Raw genomic sequence first — 16,149 nt, 5'->3', positions numbered from 1 at the left:
CCACAATGAGATATCCTCACACCAGTTAGGATGGCCAACATCCAAAAGACAAGCAACAACAAATGCTGGCTGGCGAGGATGAGAAGGGGAACCCTCCTACACTGCCAGTGGGAATGTAAACTAGTTCAACCATTGTGAAAAGCAATATGGAGGTTCCTCAAAAAACTAAAAACAGAAATACCATTTGACTCAGAAATTCCACTCCTAGGAATTTACCCAAAGAAAACAAGATCCAAGATTCAAAAAGACATATGCACCCCATGTTTACTGCAGCACTATTTACAATAGCCAAGATATATAAGCAACCTAAACGTCCAACAGTAGATGAATGGATAAAGAAGATGTGGGACATATGGAAAATGGACCACTATTCAGCTTAAGAAGAAAACGAATCCTACCTTTTGCAACAACATGGATGCAGCTAGAGGCTATTATGCTCAGTGAAATAGGCCAGGCGGATAAAGACAAGTACCAAATGATTTTCCTCATTTGTGGACTGTAACAATGAAGCAAAACTGAAGTAACAAAACAGCAGCAGACTCACAGACTCCAAGTAGGGACTAGAGGTTACCAAAGGGGAGGGGTGGGGACAGAGGGAGAAGGGATTGAAGAGCATTATGATTGGCACACATGGTGTGTGTGGGGGTGGGGAGGGGAGGATCACGGGAAAGGCAGTATAGCATGGAGAAGACAAGTAGTGACTCTGTGGCATCTTACTACACTATGGACAGTGACAGCAATGGGATGTGGGGGGACTTGATAATATCGGTGACTTTAGTAACCACAATGCTTTTCATGTGAAACCTTTATAAGACTATATAAATGATACCTTATAAAAAATTAAAATATATATTGTAATACAAGTTATGTGAATGTAGTCTCTGTCTCTCTTTCTCAAAATACCTTATTTACTCACCCTTCAGTTTCTTGTGATGATGTGAGATGATAAAACTGTGGTAAGAATGATCACTAATGCTAATAGAGTTAAGCCAGGGACATGATGCAAAATACTCTATACTCCAATACCATTACCTATGAGTGTCTAAAGCCACTTATTGAAGCACTGCTCAAGATCACTACTTACAGATCATACCCACGAATGTAATATAAGAACCATTCTTCAATCTCACCTATGAAGATATACTGTTGGTTTTTTAAATGGCAAGTATTCTATTAGATAGAATACCTTATATGCCTTAAACATGGAGATGTGAACATTTAAGCCTATTCTACAGGCAACATTCAAATACAAAGGTTAGCCTAGTCAGTCTCTCTAAACTACATTTGAAGTTTATCTATTAGAAAGCTCTCACTTGTAAAATAAAGTATACTGGACTTAGAAGTAATCTGTCTGTAGACAATTAAGAACTTAAATCAAATGGAAAATACAACTCCCATGCTGAGAATGAGTACAGGTGTTGCCTCGCTGCTGTCAGGTACATCACTTCTAACACATGGAAAAGTAGGAAGGGTGTGGCAGATTTTGCAACCTGGCAAAAATTTCTGCAGAGCTTTTTTTCCTGAACATTCCACAGTATTGTCTTACAGCTTATGTCAAAGAAAATGGTACCCAGGTAACTACAAACCAAACTGACAGTCCTACTTCAACTAATCATTTTTACAACTAGAAAAAATTTAATATTACTATAATGCAAATATCTTTCTGGACAGAAAGAAGGGCTAAAACTAGTTGTTCTTATTTCGATAATCATTACTATTTGGCAAAAATGAAAAAGCTTTCATTTAATCAGAATGATTACCACTCAGCACTTGGTGACTGAAGCGATCGGAGACAATCTAAGCCTGAAACAAATGTTCCTACTTTGTGCATTCTAAGTAATACTGACCTCACATTGGTCCACTGTAAACCAGCTCCTAAACCATAACAGCACAACCAAATAGGTTATTTCTTTCATGTCGAGTGGTTGCTCCCCCTTGTAGAAATTTTACTGAACATAACAGAGCAGGTAACTACAAAAGGTCTCTGCCTCAGGGAAGCTCTAACTAGTTGTTGAGACAGAATTTATGCTGTTCTAAAAAGTCAGTCTTATTAAGGCCCACTCAGTGACAGGCACCTACCGTACACTGTTGTAGTCATTTTTCTTTACTCTATAATATAGTTATTGTTACCACTACTTAACACAGGAAGAAACCAAGACTCAGGTTAAGAATCTGACCCCAGCTCCCACAGAGTGTAAATGCACTGCAGACAGAATTATTTCCCTGGTCTGACTCCAACGTCAGCAGTTACGCTGCCCACCCTCCTCCCCCAGCCCAAAGGCACTTTTGGCCACAGTATTCTAAATCCATTTCCTCCTACAATTAATCCACTTAAATTATGTTAGGTGCTTTGAGTCTCTGTGGGAAAATACCAAAATGACTTTGTAGCCTTCCAAACTAGTCACAGTGCATGCATGAAAAGCTGAACAAACATACTGAAAAGAGAGACTTGTAAGACATCAGATAACTCACCATCCGTTTGCTTTGAGCACAAGAAATAGAATGGAAAAGAACAACTTGCTGGCGAAGGAATGTTCTTCCTAGGTTGCATGCCTGAGGCTGGAACGAATCCCAAGAAGGTCATCTGTGACCCTAATAATGTCCTCTGCCATTCTCCTTCCTATGAATGAGGCAAACTTCTCAAAACACGAAAGGTTAAAACTGGTTGTTCTCTGCCATCAAGTCAATGCTTCCACAGGAGAGACAATGTTGTCCAGCAGAATGAGCACTGATCTGGGAATCCAGTGATCTGGGTTAGACTTGGCTCTGCCCTTGCATAGCTAAGTGACCTTTCCAAGATCGTAACACTCTAGAACCTTAGGACAAAGAACATGCCTGAAAGAATCAAAGATCACTTCCTGAGCTAAGACATAAGGATTTTGCTTTTCTCATAATCTATGGTGTCAAAAGAACACAGTGTTTAAGAGTAAGGGTTCCACAAGTTGAGTAGGACCTGTGTTTGAATCTGGACTCTGCCACTTACTAGCTGTGTGACCTTGAGCACATTACTTAACTCCTCAGTTTCCTCACATGTAAAAATGAGGGTGGTTAATAGTATCTAGCTCATACTGCCTGAGGATAATATATATAATACATTTATACCAAGCTAGTACAATATAAGCACTCAATAAAAGGTAGTAACTATTATTCCCAAGTCTGATTCATACAGATTTTTAGTGGTTCAGTACCTCTGAACTAAAAGAGTGAATTTCAAATTGCCTCAAAGACACCTAGCATGGCCCCCCTCATATCACTTTGCCTCCATTTCTCTGTAAATGGGATTAAGAAACTTTGTATTTTTTCTAATACAATGAAATCAGTTTTAACCAAATAAAAAATGTGCACTTGGTAGTTTCACTTCTTGGCATTAATCACTTCCATATATAAGAAGACTGTGTCAGCAATATTATGAAGCCTGGTTTTAAAGAATGCATATTCTTAAACTTTCTGTACAATTTTTCCCCATTATCTATCTGGATTCAGGAAAGCTCCAGCCATTTATTTTGTAAATCTCCCTTCACAACAGAAGATATAGGATATGATTTAAATACCTAGCTGAAGAATCCATATATGGCTACCATTCTGTAGTCTGAATCTTTAAACAGTACAACAAATTCTTATTCTCCCACTCAATACACTCCTAACACCCAGTAATCGAAGAAAGATGACCCACTTTGAAATATAAAACTATCTGGGAATTTGACTAGTCAGGTTTATGTTGCTAGCATGATATAGCAGATAAAACTATAGGCTTTAGCATCAGGCAACTTGGATTTGAACCCAGGTAAACCACTGAGTGACATTGGACAAGTACTTAACCTCTGATCCTCAGTTTTCTCTTCTTCAATATAGGGATGATAATGCCTACCTAACAGGAATATGGTACTAAGTGTGCTCCAAAATGTCAATTCCCTTCCTTTACCTCCCCATTCTTGGAAAATTTGTTTGTATTCATAAGAAACTGACCAAATTTGAAAATCACAGTTTCTTGATATTGGTGTGAAAACAAAAGTGTAACATCTATGCAAGGCTACAAAGAACCACCGAACATAGATAAGGAAAAACAAATTTGGAAAACTCAGAGACTTAACATAAATGTGTTTCCACGATCATCAATACCTTGGGAGGAACAAATCCAACTCACTCTATTCAAGCGAAAAGGAACGTACCCCCAACAAGCTGACTCTAACAACTCTCAATTACAACAAAAACTTTTTGAAATATGAACCAAAAGTGTTGACTTGAGACAGGTACTTGAGACAAGAAGCTATTGCACTAGTTTATTATCATTCCAGGCTACTGAGTTAAAAAAAATTAAGTGCATATGAAGGTGGCTGTATTTTTTAGGCATATGTAAATGGAAATAAATGAGCCAAGATCCAAGATCTCTGTGAAGTTCTCTTCTACCAAAGACGAACCTAACAATATCCATTCAACAAATAATTGCCAAGTATCTAATATTTGCTAGGAGGTGTAGCAAACTCAGCCCTAATCAATATCCTTCCTAAAGCAAGAAAACTTTATATAGAACATCTCAAAACTAGCTGCATGGTCCCACCGGATAATCTACACCTGGTCTTACTATAATTCCAAAGTCTCAAAATGTTCCCAAAAATGTTTCCGTACTTTCTCACTCCTGTAGATCGTCACTACTTAATGCTGTGCCTCCTAGACTTTGCATTCAATTACAAGACCAGGCACACGGATCCAATTGGATTCTCTACCACGCTGGGTCTGTTTACCTCCTCTTATTATCATATCCCAGGTCTGGTAACTCTGGATCAAGGGCTCCACCAAAAACCTCAGTGTTTCAACGCTGGCACTCTCTAGGAAAACCCCTGACCTAATCTTATAGTTCGGGTTATGTCCCTAAGGGTCCTGATGCCCTCAAAGACGGCATCAACCAAAATCAGGGTCACTCCCAAACCATGCTGCAGTCCAAGTCTACCATCCTGGATCTCGAAGATCCTCAGTGTGTAACTTGAGTTTCAGTGTTTCCAAGCCTGGCACTCTTGGGGTTTGCACGCCCCCATCCTGGACCATGCATGTTCCATTGAAGGTACGTCTGGAATTAGGAGTGCCTCTCACTCCAGGCCATGCACAGGTACCCCCGAAGTACTGCCAGACCATCACCCTCTCTTCCCCCTTAAGGCCTCCAGGTTCTCCTCCAGCATCACTCTCACGCCTGCGCCGTAGAGGGTCATCGCCCTGCAGCCTGTGCCCAAGACGCTCAGATCCCCGCAGCCTCTAATTCCTCCTTCACCCCCAGGCCGGAGTCAGCGCGACCAATAAGGCGCCAGGTCCACGGCCTCCCCGCCACGGACCAATCACGAACGAGCCCCCCCGCCGTCGCCTTCCGCCAATGGGAGAAAGCCCGCGGGCCGGGCCGACAAGGCGTACGGACCCCATGAGCACGGCGGCAGCGGCGGCGGCAGCGGCGGCGACAGCGGCGGGCAGGCGAAAGCACAACATGGCGGCGGGGAGGCCGGACCGAAATACAGCAGCGGCCGCGCGAGGAAAGTGCGGTCTCCGCCAAAGGCGGGAAGCGCTGCCCCTCCCCCTGCCGCTGCCGCCGCTCACCCCTCACCCTACCTCCCACAGACGCTCCCGCACACTCACGCCTCAGCTCAGTAGTCCAGGGAAGAGCAGGAGCCGCCCCCGCGCTCCAGCGGAGTCGGGCAATGCAGAGGCCTGGGCGCGGCGGAGGGGAGGGGGAAGCGTGCGTCACGGAGAACGGAGCGCGCGCGAAGCGGGGGTACAAACAAGATGGCGGCCACGCCGTTTGCACCGTCTCCCCCTTCCCCTCCCCCTCCCTGGGTGCCTCGACTCCCAGTATTTGGTAATGCGCAGAAGCTGAATTGCCTGAAGTCTCGCGAGAATTAGGAAAGGGCGACTGTGCAGAGAGGCGAAATGAGACCTGAGGACATTCCGACCCCGCCCTTTTCAGGGGATCCGGAGGCGTTGCGGGGGAACCTCGGCAGGGCGTCATACCTTGTGGATCTGCTGTGGCGCACAGACATTTGATTTTAGGAAATAAGTGCTTTGCTTTGTTCTGTTTTACTAGGAAGGAGGAAGAGCTAAGGCACGAAGGACGACATGGGCATGCCAGGTAAATGCACCGTTAAAGAAGATAGCTTACCGCTATCATAAAAGGGGATTTAACACCAAAACTGAAATGATATACTCCAGAATAAACAGCATTTCACAAGAATGAACAGCTTGTGACCTTACGTGGACTTCGTTTTCCTCATTTGCAGTTAAGAACTTGAAAGACACTGGAACCCACAGCTACAATGAACATTATATCTTTTTCGTACTTTTGTCTCTGTAATTTCAACTGCTCAGTCCGAAGGCATTAGTATTATTTCTATGTAACAGATGATAAAACTGAACCTCAAAGGTGTTAAGTAACTTGGTCAAGGTCTCACAGCTAGTAGGTGTCAAAACTCAATATGAGTAGCTCCAAAACCTGGAGATAAATTCATCAAATATGTATTGAGTGGAACTACCTAAACCAAGCCAGTGTGTTAAGAGACAAGCACATAAGTGAGACTGCCTTGAGGTTGGTAATCTTGAATTTTACCGATGACCTGGGAGCTTGAGACTTGTGTTGCTAGGGTCCTCAACAATAAGATCACACTATTATTATTTCCTTCATTTGAGTTTGACTCTAGTGATAAAGTCATTTGGAATAGTGGAATAAACCTTTGAATTCAGGAAATTGTTTTCAAATCCAGTCTTAATAAATCTCACTTCCTGCACTCAATAAATACTTGATGAATAAATGAACAAAACCTAAAATAATCTAATTCTTATCTCCTGGAAGTTTTGGGGAGATTGAATGAAACAGCATAAGAGAGAGTGCTCTGTAAACTGCCGAAGTGTCAAAGAAGTTAGTGATGATGACATTTTAGACATGAGAAATGGAGTAAAAAAATTAAAAGCAGGGAAACCCAAAATGTTGAGTTAGTAGAGGGATGAGTTTAGCTAATGGGAAAAATATAGGTAAGTCTTTTTACAAATATTTATTAACAGTAATTGCATATAGTATATGTGCAAAGAGATGTAAAAATATACAGGAAGCAGCACAGGAAAAACTAAGTATCAACTGCACATAGGGGCTGCAGTCAGTTTTCCTCCAAGAGCCTGGATATCAGTTTGCCTTCAAAATTAAACTAATAAAAATTTACATAGCCAAGGTGGAGAGTAAACGTATTTAAAAACAGGTAGTGCTCATGCATTCATCTATCAGATTTGTTTGAAGTCCAGGAAGGGTCCTGCACATAACTCTGTGTTAGGTGTTTTCAGTTGCTGGTTTGTAATAGTAGATCCCAGGAGAGGGGAATTGTCAAGAGGCTTGGGACAGCTATTTACCAACTCATATTAAAGTATTCTAATATTTCAATAGTAGTGTAACTGGTTGCAGTCATGCTGGTGCATACAGTCTGAATATTAGTTCTTGCTGTAGACTTATTACCAATATTCCCTGCCCCTCCTTTCTAAAACCTTATCTGGCCTGTCCCTAGGAGATTATACTTTTTACTCTAATGTCATCAACTTTGGCCTTGCTTTGATCAATGACATGGGTAGAAATGATTGAACCCCTTCTGAGTAGAAATGCATGGACCATCTTATGATTCCTCCATACTATTTTTCCTCTGCCATGACAGCAGCATATCCCAAATGGAGCTGCTTCTCCTGCTTTGATCCCAGAATGAAGATACGTAGAGCCACAGATGAGGTACATGACATACAATGTAATGTGAGAACCCCTTGTTAGCCACTGAGATTTTGTTTGTTACTGCAGCATAAGCTAGCTATCCTAAACTAATACAGCCCTAAACTTAGCTATCTGTGAGGATAAGCCAGCAGCCTGTCTACAAACATGATCAAAAAACAAACCAAACTGTGATGCAGGTCATAAGGGAGGAATCTCAAGAAGACAGAGGTGAGAGTAATTTAATAAATAGAAACCTAATCAATCTTGTCAACCTACATGGAGAGAGATTCTGTGGAGATGGTAGTCTCCAGATGAAGACTTCTGGACTTCTCCAGAATGGAGAAGTCATGAGTTCAGAACATAACAGAGTTTGAATTACAAATGAGACATTGTCAGCTGTGGGGTGCACATTTGTTGTCTGCTCAACACCCTTGTCCTTTCTACTGGTAATGGCACTCTACTTTTTTTCTTTTTTTTATACTGTAGAATCATCCTTCTTTATTTGTATATAGTGCTGAATGGGAAGGTGTGTGGCCCTGAGAACATACTTTTCAGATCTCCTGCTGAGAGAAGGATAATTCACCAACAGCCCAGATGCCTAGCTCTGAAATCCATGCTAAGCCTTGAAATTCATTGCCCTTCATTTCCCAACCTCACTTCCAATGGGCTGCTCCTGGCCGTTGACTAAGCACAGCAGGGACTTTAGGACAGGCTTTTCCTGGGACACATGGTACTCTTGTGATGGACTTTGGCTCAAGGACCCTTCAATGGCCTTGCCAAACTTACCTTAGAACTGCACTACAGTCCAAGACCCTTCCACCTAGAACTCCTTCCATCTCTCTCCCTCACTTGGGTTCAGACCTGCATCATTGTCTGATGGGCCTCTCTCAGTCTCTCCTAGCTCCTGCCCCATTTTCTCTCACAGGTGTTTTCCATAATAAATTTTTTAATCCTATCTTTCTGATTTTCTGGGAATCTAAACTAACATGAGGGAAGGGAAAATGGGAAACTTCCTGACACAGTACCTCTGCTATACTCCATCAGCTATATGGGGTACACATAAGACCCAGTCTGACCAACCATAATGATCCCCACATCTTGGACCCATACCTCCTCAGACTTTCTCAGCATCATTTCTCCCCCAGACCATTAGCTCCTTGGTCCACTTGTCTTGCCTGAGGGTTTCAGTCCCAGGCAAGTTCACTATGGATTCAGTGAATCTGAGAAATGACAATGGAACATACTTGGGGTAAAAGGGTTTATTATACCTGGCTTTATTCTCATGGTGGTAAGTCAAGCACTAGAATCACATCTGCATCCAGCAGTCTGCAGTTCCATAGCCCACCTTCGTCTCTGCCTCCATCCAGAGCTCTGGGCAGAGCTTTTGTATAGTAACTCAGTCAATAATAGCTTATTGTCTATGGGTGTGGAAGCATTAGCCTAGCGGTAGGCCAATTACATCATCAACTATTTTAGAGTCAGATGCAGATCCTGGCCATAGGAACTTCCATTTTCCCCACACCACCTCAACCCCAGACATGGCTGACCAACTCTGAGTGAGGACTCACAGTTCTACTGCCTGAGGCCAGCTAGTTACAAACATGAATTCTATGACTTCTACAACTTCCAGACACTGATGACATGCCATCTCACAGAGGTGAGATCTAGCTTCCTGAGCGGCTGCTGAAGGGGCCAAAGAAGCAACCTAGAAGTATAGGAGATTTAACTCTCCAAAGGGCAAGCTGATAAATGGGAGACCAAAGATAGGAAGGAGCAGGATAGAAAAATCCACTCTCTCTTCCTCTGACGGACTGTTTCAGAGTATAATTTCTCTATATAACCTGTTAAGAGACATTCTACGTGACCAAGTGGGTGGACCTGTCAAGAGACTAGTTGTGTCTCTTTAAGCTCATTATGAAGAAGTAGCCACAAACATTTCTTTGCATTGCTTCCCATCTTTTCCTGCCTTCCCTATCCCTCATTCTCACTGCCCTGGAATTGTGCATCCCACATAAAGCTTTAGCACTTAATTGCTTCTTCAGGCTTTGTTTTCTAGAACTTTCTAAGACAGGTCACAGTTTCTGAACAGATGAGCACATGAACCAAGCCAAGCAAATCCTTCCTAAACATGTGAAATATAGATATAGGAGAGACAGGACTTTTCTTCAGAAGGTCTTGAGCCATCAGGATCTGTCAGTGGCTGTCATTTCTGCTTCCTGGAGAGAGCCTGCCTGAGCATGAAGGCATCAGAGAGAAAGAACTCAGAGAAAAGGAGGGATATGGAGCCCTGATATCCTTGAGCTCCTAGTCCAACTTTCCCCGATATGTGTAACTGTTTCATCATTTCTTTATCTCCCTGAAGACCAGTTTTCCCAATCCAAATCAAAGAAAACACGGTCACCCGTGAATCCCAGGTCACCAGCATTCAAGAGATCAGCCAGGTGACTAAACTATTAGGCTCAATGTCAAAATCCTGAGAGAAAGAGCTACTGCTTGGGCTAGATTTGGCCAGGTGTCCACCCTTGAACCAATCAACACTGTTGTGGAGGGGACCACAGGGTCATATATAGTTATGGCTGTGAATAAAGGTGTGATACCAAGGTGTGAGAAGAGTAACACTTCCCAGAAATGTGGCAGTAGAGAGTTGAGCAGATCACAATGGCTGCCCACTCCCTGAGAAAAAATAAGGGGAGAAAGGGTGAAAGAGATGAGGACAGAGGACAGAACACTATTTAACCCACTGCTGTCCTATATTTTACCTAAACCAGACTATCCAATAGAACTTTCCACAATGATGGAAATGTTTTATATCTGTGTTGTTCAGTATAGTAACCACCAGTCACAGGCAGCTATTTAGCACTTGAAGCTGGTTAGTGCAACTGAGAAACTGAATTTTTAAATTTCATTTTATTTAAATAGCTATGTGGACTTAATGACTACATACTAGACATCATAGCTCTAGACTCTTGGTCTTCCTGGGAAGGCAGCATGGAGTTTTGGTTAAAGCATGTGCTTCGGAGTCATCTTGATCTGGGTTCAAGCACCAAGGCCACTTCTTAGTATTACACATTGAACAGGTTACTTAATCCCTCTGAGCTGCAGAGGTGAAAGACACAAAGAACGTTAAATGATATGTGACACCAAAAAGAGAAAGGGGCAGAGATCTGCAAAGGGACAAAAAACCCATTGGACTATGAGTGAATTAAGCCAGAGAAGTGTTCCGAGTGTGATGAGGCAAAAGCCAGGTAAGCAATTTACCTTCCTTTGCACATCTGCCAAGTTTCTTTCCTCTTGAGGGGGAGCCTGGGCAGGGAGAGACAGGGAATACAAAAATTTTCTCTTAATCTGGCGGCCACATGGGGAGTAGAGAACTCAAAGTCATGTCCTCAAAGTGGGGCTCCAAGATCAAGCCAGAAAAACAGAATCAGAAACACTGTCAGTTGTGGGGTCTGGAGCAAAAGACGGGGTTGCCTAGACCAAGGAAGCTACAAGGAAAGGACATGTCATATACATGCCCTCATTATATATACTTACTGTGTGACTGGATTGTGAGTTCCTCAAGTTTCAGGGCCTGGTTCATCTTGGTGTCCCCATCCCCTAGTACGTTCCTGGTACCATAGTAGATGCTTCATAATTATCTGTAGAATGAATGACTGCAAGTAAGCCAGTCCATTCCCTGGTGCATGGTAGACACTCTATAAACATTAATCACATTATCAGGGTGTAGAAACTGCAGTGAGATGGTACCAGGGAATCCTTCTTGGCATGGAGACTATTGTAAGGTCCTTAGCATATTGCCTAGCACAGATGAATTGCTCAGTAAGTGGTCACTATGGTAATTATTATTAGTTGGAGTTTTGTATAAGAATGGGGAAAAACCTTGTAATAATAAGAGCTGACATTTTTTATCTTATTTACTCCTTAATCCAACTCAATGAGATAGGTTTCATTAGACTAATTTTACATCTGAGAAAACTTAAGGAAAAGATGATATTTATCCAAATTTGGCTAGCTCAGAAATGGCAGGGCCAGTGTTGAACCTGAGCTTACCTGACTCAAGTCAGGCTCTAGCAACAAAGTTTTGGCAGTTCTTGGGTTAAAATTCATTTCTAATTTCTCCTTATTCACAGAAATCTCAATGCCTTCTTCTTTCCATGCCCACTACTTCTTCTTGACAAGGTCCTCCTCCCTTCAATGAAGTCCAGTTCATCCTTCTGCTTCTTGCCCCATCTATCTACTCTGGTTTGACTCAAGGAACCGTGAGTTGAAATGAGGTCAAAGGGAGCTTTTTATTTGTTGGTTTGTTTTGGGCTGTAAGAAGAGAGGCTCTAGAGAACTTTTGTAAACTAAGTATTCAGGAGATAAGCAGAAATTGATGAAACAAAAGAAAGAAAATAACTGCAGATGTTAAGTTCTTGGAGTCACGGACACAGGTTGGGAGAGGCTGGCCTCCAATAGGAGCTTGGACACCATGACTTTCCTTCAGAGCAAAGGAAGACCGCTAATATGGGTACAGAAGCAGGAAAGTCACTACAGGTTAGGATGCTTAAAATCAGAGTTAGGTTTTGTAGCAACTAATGATGACATGTTGGAAGGCAATGTTTTTCGAATTGCAGGTCATAACTCATTTGTAGATCATGAAATCATCTGGAAGTGTGTGACCAGCTTTATTAATAAAATGGAATAGAATATAATTGAAAAATATGAATTAATTGTGCAGAGCATGGGTAAATACTGTGAACACTGTTGTGAAATGTTTGTTTTGTACATGGCCATGTGTGTATTGGTCACATGGTAAAACTTATCTCTCATGGAGGATGAAAATATTTAAAAGCCACTGGCCCAGGTTGTGACCATGGGGAAAGTGACTGAGTCCGAGAACTTCCTTTCTCTCCTAGAGTTTTCCATGATGCTTATAAATTGGTCTTGCCCTGTGGCCAATAATGGGCACTCTAATTAGCATGGGCCTGATCAACTATGCCAGAGCTTCCTGAGCAGTGGCTGCCATGTGTGAGTTCCATATGTGCCCCCAGATTAATCTCCTAGTCTTCAGGACTACTCTTCTTTCCTGGTTTCTGCTCCCCTTATTATTCCAAGGTGACAACCAACAGGGCACTGGGCCTGCATGCTTCTTCATTCATGGTTAGCAAGGAAGAGGCCATCTGTGTGTCAGCCTTCTCAGCAAAAATGCTGAGATTCCCTCTGGGTTGGACTGGCTGAGTTCATATGATTACGCTGAACCCATCATTCTGGCCAGTGGGATTGGCTGGCTTAGCCCTGCTCTACACTGACGGAGTCAGTTTCCTAGAAACATATGGATCCTGGAAAGGAAATCATGGGCTGCTGGAAAGGAGGAGATGGAGAAATGAGGTAATCAACTAATGTCCAAGACATATGGCCTTTAAGGTGGCAGAATTAGTTGTAAGTTTCAGTAGAATTTGTGCTGGTCATTTGCCTGTTTACCCTAGTCTTTCCATGCTCTTCTTGGGAGTGAAGAGTGCCAGACCCTGCAAACTACATTTCCCAGACTCCCCTTGGAGGGGGGCTTCCTGTCAGATTCAGTGGCTGGGAAATGCAGGTGGGGAATTGTATGGCTGGAGATGGGATGGCACAACTGGGAAGAATGGGTTCCAGAATGACCAGATGGGCATACAGCAATGATTGCAAGTTGGCAAGGGGGGGCCCAAAACAGAGTGGGCAGGAAAGGGTGTCCTTGCCACAGAGCAGAGTTTAGGAAGAGAGGAGGGGCAAAGACTATCACTTCTGCTTCCTCTTTTTCAGAGGAGCTGATGGAGGGATAGACTTATGGTTCTCAACCTTCCCTGTCTTACCTTCCACCAAGTACTCTATAATTAAAACAATAAACGGACTCTTCCAATGGCATTTATCCTTGTCAATACCTGAGAACTGTTACTTCTCTGGGTTCCTGGTGCTACCCAAGCCACTGTGGGGTAGCCAAGTCTCTGTAGTGACTGGAGGCATATGCTTGTAAATGATTCCTGGAGACCCCAAGAGGTGGGGGTGGCAAGAACACCACTTTTGTCAGAGATCCCTTGCCATAGCCAATAGTATTTTGCAAGGTGGTGTTAGGCAAGTCCTGCTAGCAAGATCCATGATTGGAAACCTCCTAGAAATAACTCAGCCATTAACTTGCTGTGATCTTGGGCAAGTCACTTAATCAAGCTCAGTCTCAATATTTCCATCTATTTTAAAAAGAGCAGAAGGATGATTTTTCTAAATTCTTTTTAAAATAAATTGTTTTAAGGGGGTGGATGAGATGGGAGAAATGATGAGTATTATCCTCTTCCCTACCTCCTCTCCCATCCTCCCTGGGTTTCTGTGAGTATCAAGTAAGGTAACAAGCATGAAAATGCTCTGAAAAGTACAAAGCACCATACAAAAGCAAAGAAGTATTATTATCAACATAGTTGTTAGCTTAGACGGATGAAGGCAAGGCACAGGCTGAGAGCCAAACAGCTGGAAGGCAGGAGATCTTAACACTAAAGAAGGAAACTTTCTTTGTTCATTCTTCCTGGAGTGGCACTTGCTTTGGAACAGACCTGGCACTGGCATCCTCTGAAATGCTGGAGTTAAGGGGGTAGGAAAGGTAGAACATTCAGCAGCCAAAAGACACAAGAGAAACACCAGCTCTGGTTCCTCTGTTCCTTTGTGATCCAACAAAGGATGCAATGGAAGGGGGAGGCAGGTTGGATCAGCAGGGCTCGGGTTCAAAGCCAGGTGTGTGTTGGATCCTCCTACAGGCTCTTCAACCAACCATCAAGCTATTTTGGGAGCCAGGATGTCATGGCACTCTGTAATTGATACTGAATTTAGTTGCCAACAACCTAAAAACCATCCTTTCTACATGGCGTGCAAAGAGAACATTGATCTGGAGAAGACCTTGGAGATGGTCTAGTCACACTAAGGCCCAGAAAGGGACACTTGCCCCAAGCAGAGTCAGGCTCATTGGGCTGCAATGAACAGAAACTTACCCAGTGTAGCTCAAACATAAGGAATTTCTTATAAGGACTGGAACTGAAATGCCAGCAGCAACGAGGCAGCTCTAGGATTCACTGTGCTATGCATTTTCAGTCTCCTCACACCCTCACCTTCTCTGCACAGGACTGCTCCTCGGCCTACCAACAGGCTTCTGCTTACTCTTGGTCTCTGCTCCCTCTTCGCTGTGCTTGCACAGGCTTTTCTGGCCACAGCCCACTTGTCTCTGACCTCCCTACTTCACTTCCCTCTGCTGACAATTTCTTTCTGATGCTTGTTTTTAAGAGAAACTTTAACTGGCCTGTTGTGGATTGTGGTGCTAAGCCATTGCTTAAAGGTCACCAGCTAGTATATGAAATGGTAAGCCTTGGCTCTGGTGCTGGCCCCATCTACTCAAGTCTAGAGGCTAGAGGGGCCAAGTGGCCTTAGGGCCAATAAGGTTTGTGGTCTGGGCAGCTTTTTTTTTGCGAAGTGTATGGGAGTGGGGCAGGCACTGTGCCCACACTGGGATCATGTGACTGGAGCCCAAGGTTCCAGATTTCCTGCCCAGAACTTTTTCCATGGAATTTGTCATTTCTTTTCTTTGTTTACGCCGTAGACATGTCTTAATGCCTATTAAATGTCATTTGTGAATATCTTCCTCCTCCTTCCTCTCCTCTTCCTCCTCTTTCCTGTCCATAGGAACTATGGTCTAGAGAAGATAAAGGCAGGAAAATAGAATACACAGGTGCTTTAGAAGATGTGTAAACAAAATAATATTAGCTACCTCTTACTAAGTAGCCTGTACCAATCACTGCTAATCACTCTACATACATTTTCTCGTTTAATCTTTACAGCTCCCCATGAAGTCGGCACTACATTTTACACAAGTGGAAACAGGCTCAGGGAACAGTTCACAGATATTAAATAGCACAGCAGGGATGCCAGTGCCTGCTCTGTGAGCCACTGTGCTACCCAGCCTTTACTACACTGTTAGAGCATGGCGGGGAGGACCACCTTGGCCTAGGGAGGAGGCAGGGTGACCGGGGAGAACAGTAGACTTCCAGGAGGAGCTGAGCCTCAGAGTGGGAGCCAGCTTTCACCAGGCAGATGAGGGTGGGGCAGGGTCACTGTAAACAGAAGGAGCCACATGTGTGAGCAGGGAACAGGGTTGGGAGCATGTCACCCAGCATGAGGATGAGTGTCTCCTTAAATCTGTGCTCTGGTGCCTCTTTTGCCCCACCGTCAACCAAGCCCTGGTAGGGAGTGTGGAGTTGAAACCATGAGGAGCACTGAGAAGAATTTAAAAGAAGGCAAATTCAACAGAGCCTGAGAAATGGAACCGCTGTTGTTTGGATCTTTGTACCTGAAATGTACTCTTGGGGCACATGCAGAGAGTCCAAAACTAAAAAAAAAAATTCAGGAACGATGAGAATCTTTAAAATAACAAGAAC

At 43.3% G+C, this 16,149-nt stretch overlaps 1 protein-coding gene and 1 long non-coding RNA gene across 6 annotated transcripts in view; both read right to left on the bottom strand.

Annotated features, from left to right (window-relative positions):
- NFYC (nuclear transcription factor Y subunit gamma) overlaps window positions 1–5,767 on the bottom strand; it is a 69,183-nt gene extending 63,416 nt beyond the window's left edge. For 3 of the 5 annotated variants that reach the window (XM_017670668.3, XM_073233743.1, XM_017670682.3), the window contains exon 1: window positions 5,620–5,767. The gene's annotated coding sequence lies outside the window, so the exon portion shown is untranslated. Of the gene's footprint in view, window positions 1–5,592 lie in introns of all 5 variants that reach the window. The other 2 variants (XM_073233741.1, XM_073233742.1) reach the window with 2 other exon arrangements.
- Window positions 5,768–10,647: 4,880 nt separating this feature from the next.
- LOC118969092 (uncharacterized) lies at window positions 10,648–14,390 on the bottom strand. Its single transcript, XR_005056986.2, has 4 exons — window positions 14,281–14,390; window positions 11,255–11,358; window positions 10,979–11,023; window positions 10,648–10,816 (listed from the first exon to the last, which is right to left on the bottom strand). It is a non-coding gene; the product is annotated as an uncharacterized lncRNA (long non-coding RNA).
- Between the last annotated feature and the right edge of the window lie 1,759 nt (window positions 14,391–16,149).

Source organism: Manis javanica, chromosome 4 (genome assembly GCF_040802235.1).
Source record: "Manis javanica isolate MJ-LG chromosome 4, MJ_LKY, whole genome shotgun sequence".
Taxonomy (NCBI): Eukaryota; Metazoa; Chordata; class Mammalia; order Pholidota; family Manidae; genus Manis; species Manis javanica.
This window is presented reverse-complemented; position numbering and strand designations above follow the sequence as displayed.